The 6,520-nt window shown below is 35.6% G+C and overlaps 1 pseudogene; it reads left to right on the forward strand.

Moving 5' to 3' along the window:
• The first annotated feature begins 2,080 nt into the window (after window positions 1-2,080).
• Window positions 2,081-2,179, forward strand: LOC132305730 (small nucleolar RNA R71; annotated as a pseudogene).
• Window positions 2,180-6,520: the final 4,341 nt, after the last annotated feature.

Genomic DNA, 6,520 nt, shown 5'->3' on the forward strand with positions numbered 1-6,520 from the left:
CATCACATTACATTAATACATAATAAGTTGTTGTAAAATGGAATTAACACTCTTTGTATAATAGATAATTAATACTCCAGATAATGGATAAAAAAGATTATTGACATTTTAGGTTGGATTCTTAAATACTACGTATTGGGGTTTTGATAAAAAAGAATGTTATGCATATTCTAATTCCAAAAATTTTAAAAATATATATATATAATTTTGTTTTATATCTCTTTTTTTCTTTTTCTTTTTTTCGTTTTTGGTCCTTTTTTGACAAGATATTTTAGATTTTTGCTTCTTTTTAATTAGGTTTAATTTTAATTTCCTTCTAATGTCTACAACTTGACTTGGAATGTGCCTAATATTAATATTAGTGATGCAAATATAAATGGTGGGAATGGTAGTTGAAAAAGAATGGTGGTTGTGTCAAAAAATAGCATTTTTCACGAAATACACCATTGGAGCAGAATTGCTAAAATGTAGCATTTTGACACTGTAGCACTGTCAAAATATAGATTTGGCATCCGAATTTGGCATTTTAGCATTGGAGATGCTCTAAGTCAAGAAGCGACCGATTAATGATATGATCACCAATAATGCATGATGTAGTGGGTGAACTGGGGTCCTTAAGCTTTGGAAGAGTGTTATGTTGCAAAATTAAGCTTACTTGCTCAGTCAAAACCACTTTTCTTGATGCTTGGCTTTTGTTCTTCTGCTTTTGGGTGCACAAGTCTTTCAAGAATTTGGCATAAGCCGGAATTTGCTTGATTGCATCCAATAGTGGAAGATTAACTTTCACTTGCCTAAACATTTCCATGATTTCATTAGTTTTTGCCTTTTGCTTGTCTTTTGAAATGGATCCTTTTAAGGCATCTGGAAATGGAACCTTTGGTTCAAACACTTTTTCAAAATTTTTTTTTGAACTCTCTTCAATACAAGAAGTTTTCAAATCATTTTTCAATAAAACTCTTTTTTAACATTATTTTTCAAAACTTCTTTTTCAAACACATCTTTTAAGACTTTCTCATTTACAAGGTCATGTATATGCAATGAAGGAGGAATGGGATGTGAAACGGGACGGGTGACAACTTGAGGTTGAACCGGTTCACTCTCTTCATTGGATATTCTAACTTAATTGTCCACAATCCTACAACTCCGCAAGGTAGTCACCGCATTAACATGTTCAATGGTGTGGCCTTCCGATAAGGAATGAGTTTCCACAACACATTATTGCTTAGGTGGGGCATTTATAGGCATCTTTCCCTTCTCTCTTGTATTGAGAGTGCTAGCTATTTGCCCTACTTAGGTTTCTAGCTTCGCAATAGATTGAGAGTGAGAATGAAGCAATTAAGTGTTACCCTCTAAAGTGCCTAAAGCATTCAAAACTTTCTCTTCAAAGGCGGGACTTCTAGTATTACCTTGGGAATAAGATTGGTTGGGAAAATGAGAATTAGCAAATTGATTCCCTTGTGATTAATAGGGTCTATAACCTTGGGATCCTTGGTTTTGAAGTAGAGATGGAATGTACTTCCCTTGAAAACCGCCTTGGGGAGGGTTTGAGCTCTCTCATTGGTTTTTTCAAGAGAAATTTGGATGATTCCTCCAACTTGGATTATAATAAGTACCATAAGGATTGTTCCATTGGTTCACAAAAGCCACATTGACTTGTTCATTAGGTTCACTTTGCACTTGTCCGTGAGGACAATGAGAAGTAGAATGAAGAACACTAGAACAAGTCATACATGTTTCATTTGATGCATGATGAGAATGGTTAGGGAAGGAAGATACTTGGTTCGCCGAGTTTTGGTTAATAAAAAATTAATCAAACCTTTGAGACAAAGACTTCATTTCGGCGGCTATTTCATTTGAATGGTCGACTTGATGTAAGCCAACACTTTTCCTACCTTATGAATTTCTACCATTCTTGGATGATAGTATTCTATGTAAAGAATTTTCACTCATGCTCTCATAGAGACGCCACATGTCATCCTCATGCCTATTAATGTATGAGCCACCCATGGAAGCATCAACCATACCCTTATAGTTGTCCGATAAGCTCTCAAAGAAGTATTGAACTAATTGTCATTTGGGTATGTCATGATGTGGACACTTCCTAAGCAATTCATTGAAGCGTTCCCATGCCTCATGAAACGTTTCTCCATCCCCATGTGAAAATTCTCGAATTGAGGTTCTCATGGCATTGGTCTTAGAAACTGGATAGTACTTCTTCAAGAACTCTTGTTGCATTTCTGCCCAAGAAGTGATTGAAAAAGGCCTAAGATTATTAAACCAATACTTTGCCTTGTCTTTTAAGGTGAATGGAAAAAGTTCGAGTCTTAAAACCTCTTCCGGCATGTCCGTATATTTTACGGTGGAACATACTTCAAGAAACTCATCCAAATGCTTGTAAGGTTCTTCACTTGGAAGTCCATGATAGTTAGGATGCATTTGAATGGTTTGTGGCTTAATTTCATAATGATGTGCTCTAAATGGAGGCAATTGGATGCATGTAGGTGCATTATACTCATTAGGCACATAATGGTCTCTTAAAGCAAGAGGTGGATTAGCTACTTGAGGTGCAACATGAACACCTTGGTTTTGAATTCATTGATTGTTGATGGGAGGTTATGGAGCATACATTGGCCTTGGCATTCCATATGGAACTTGGCCTTGTTGTTGTGGTGGTTGGTGAATGAATGGCTTAGGAATGCCGAATGGTACTTGTATGTTCTCATTGTGCACATTGGGATGAAGGATACCTTGTTGGTCTATATGACCAAGGTCCTCAACATGATTATCATTATGGTTATCCTTTGAAAGATTAGCTCTATTTGAACTTCCTCTTCCTCTAGGATTTCTAACGATAGATTCAAGATGCAAATTAAGAGGGACAAGAGTTGGTCTCAATGAACGACGTCCATGCATGCACAATGCAAAACACAACAAACACAAAGAATGACAAACGTTATGCCTTCACAACAATGCAATTAGACTTCTTCCACCAACATTTAATCCATACTCCCATGCTTTAACAACAATGATGCAAGACAATTAAAAATAAGCCTCCACGCGGGCCGATGATTTAACTAAGGGATTGAGTAAAGAAAATCTCACAAAGGTCCTTTAGCACTTCAATTCCAAATTTAAAGCTTAGCTTAGCAATTTTTAGAATTTTTATTTTTTACTTTCTTTGCTTGCTTGAATTGAATGCTCAATGGCTCATTTGCTTGCCTCCTCTCCAACAATGCACCTAGTTAAATAAGAACAACACAATAAGTAACCAAAAAGAAAAATAAAAATAAAGTAAATATACGATCAAAAGAGTACTAATCCTAATCAATTTCACAAATCCGACGTTGCCAAATCTAATCAACAAATCCTCGGCAACGGCACCAAAAACTATGATGCTTAGCCCTAGGTTTGCACAAAATAATGCACAACACTTTGAGTTTGGAGAATAGTGTGAAGTGGGCATCATACTTAAATTTATAAACCGCTTAACACCTATACTATGTAGTATGAGTGAGAAGGGATCGCCCCAAGGGATTATGAGGATCGAGCAATGTCGTGGAATCACAATTAGGGCTAGTAGGTCGAGTGATCAAATAATTGGTTGGTTGGTTGATTAAAGAGCAACTAAATTAAACTAAGTAATAGCAAAAGAGTGCAATTAAGAGTAAGTATGAGAGAGAGAGAGATCTTGGGGTTTAGAAATCACCACCAAGCAATGCATTTCTATATCATTTACAAATGATTAATGAGGGCAAATGGTGTGTTGCAATATTGGTGTGTGTGTGTGTTTGGTTGATTCAACAAGCAATGATGACTAGTGAAGCATGTATTGTCTAAACATCATGTGAAAGGCACAATATATCTAAACAATGAAGCATATATTGTCTAAACAACATGTGAGAGGCACAATAAATCAAAACAAGTCATTAATCCTTTCATTAAGCTCACAATCCAAATAAAACACAAGGATAGAGACATATGCTACTTGCATTTAAAAGCTTTGATCATCAAACAACAAGCATAGATTGTCCTCCCATTTAACACTACACTACAACTACACTACATCTACACTACTAGCATGAAAATAAACTAGGGGAGAGGCACAATGCATCAAGATATAAGCATGAACCATCAAGAGAATCACAAGAGCATTCCTTTAAGCACTATGTTTTGACAATCTCCAAATTTATAGCATCAATACACATAGACATGCATCAATAACACAAAATCTAGAGACAAGTACATGAACATCTATTCTAGCATATATAGACATATGGATAGAATGAAATGACCAATTGGAAGCATTAAACCACATAAATCATTGAATAAACAAGATCTATATATATATCAAAATGTCAAAATATCAATTACAACACTAATCCCTCAATAATACACAAGATTAAGATATAGAAAGTATGCTTGGGGCTAACTCGAGCCCCAAAAGGATGTCTAGCCATTCATGGTGATGATGCTCCAACCCTCAAGGGCTAATTCCATGGTTGAAATCTGCTCCTTGTTGATAAAGAACTCATATGGTGTCTCTAGCCTCCTCCTCCTCTAAGCTTACTCTCCAAGAGATGATATGAAATTAATGTTAGCTCCCCTTGTAAAAAACAATCTTTATCCTTATATAGGTAGGTTAAAATGACACCTAAAATGAACTGGGGTCGTGCACACAATATTCCCTAATGATTGGATAAAGGACAACTTTTAATGAGATGGAATTTTAACTTTTTCGCACCGGAGGAAGTTCGATCGATCGAACCTTGGTCTTGGATCGATCGAAAGTAAGTGAGATCGATCGAACTTAGGCTGGATCGATCTAACTGGCTGAGCTTTTTGGAAAAAGACAAATCCGAGATATTTATGGGAGATATTTATGGGAAAAGGACAAAAGTGGTTAGTGGGTGGTATAGCTGTGGATAGGATCAATCATTTGAATAAGGACAAAAGTGTTCGATCGATCGAAGGATGGTGTTGGATCGATCGAACTTTTGGAACTTTATGCTTTTGGGTCAAGGCTTGGATTTATCTTGAAGTGCTGAGATCGATCATTGTTCGATCGATCGAACCTAGAACTTGGATCGATCGAACTTTGCTGCTTGCCACCTTTGGCTTCATTTGCTTCATTCTTTCTTCACTTTGCTCATTTCTTTGTTTAATCCCAGAATTACTTCAATTAAGCTCTTATTTGGCTAAGTTAGCTTATTTTTGGGATAAGTGCCTGAAAAAGGAAATAATATAAAATCAATCTAAAACGGTAATGTAAGATAGATAAAGATACTAGAATGCATAAGCTTAAGGGGTTTAATTACGCACTTTTCAGCGTTCATCATAATCGCTTTTACTTTTGTTCTTCAATATCTGAATTCGATGTAAAGTATATCTGCTTTACTCTGATCATTGTAGATGCTACTGTATGATCACGATTAGGATTTGAACAATACCGGTTCAAGAAGTAATGCTTTGTTTAAAAAAAAAAAAAAAATCATATTGGCCCACTTGAATCAGTTCAAGGTCCCTGAACCGGTTCAAGTTTCTTAGCAGATTTAGGTAACTGGTTTCCTACTCTGTTTTAACTTCCTATTTTGCATAGACTTCTTTCCAAAGACCCATGCACGAAATTAACTTATTTTCCAAGTGTAACTAGGGCTTTAAAAGTCTATATAAACATATTTTCTCATCTAGGTTTGTGTAGCTTTTTGAATTAAAATTATGATTTTCATTAAAAGCCTTTTTTGTGAGATTTTTAAGAGCATACACACTATATACACAAGAGTGAATTTAAGGTGTTGTTCATATCATGATCGTGTTCAAGTATATTGAAGATTGCATCTGCAACAATCAGAGAAAGCATATCTTGTTTTTTCTATATCAACTTCAAATTCAAATAAGAAGAAATTTATATCACACTTTGAAGGGATCAAGGTGCTTGTGGAGTGTCGTTGATGTACCAACAATCTTTTTACAAGGTTCGAGGCATAAGTCTGAAGTCTAGAGCTGTTGGACGGGAAGTCGCAGAGTCTGGGACGTTTAGTGGATTGATTCTTGGTAGAGCAAAGGGGTTTGAGTCTAAATCAAAGTTCGGTATACTTTACTTCATAAATAATGAATTTTTTTACGCTTGGGATAGCGCACAAAACCTCGAGGTTTTCCAATTGGTTTTCTCGCTAAAATCTGGTATCACTCTAAACTTTACTCGCTTTTAATTTGCATGAGATTTTTTAGTCAACCGGTAATTTTAGTAGAATAAATTGAATAGAAAAATATGTGATTAAATCCTCTCTGAATAAAAACTCAAACTTTCCACAATCTATGCCGCTGCACAATTCACACATTATATTGTAGATGGGATTGCCAAACTGGCATCTTGAAATTGGAAGGACTCTAACTAAATTTCTACCAATCTTAAATATTTCAAGACGCTGATTTAATGCTCTCAACATTAACTAGAATTTACTCAAGTTGCACATATAGTATAGAATCTTTATCTGTTGAGTCTGTTCAATGATTGTGTTCC

The sequence above is a fragment of the Cornus florida genome, unplaced genomic scaffold, assembly GCF_030987335.1.
Source record: "Cornus florida cultivar Cherokee Brave unplaced genomic scaffold, ASM3098733v1 CherokeeBrave_3.0.0_Hap2_Chr04, whole genome shotgun sequence".
In the NCBI taxonomy this organism is placed as follows: domain Eukaryota; kingdom Viridiplantae; phylum Streptophyta; class Magnoliopsida; order Cornales; family Cornaceae; genus Cornus; species Cornus florida.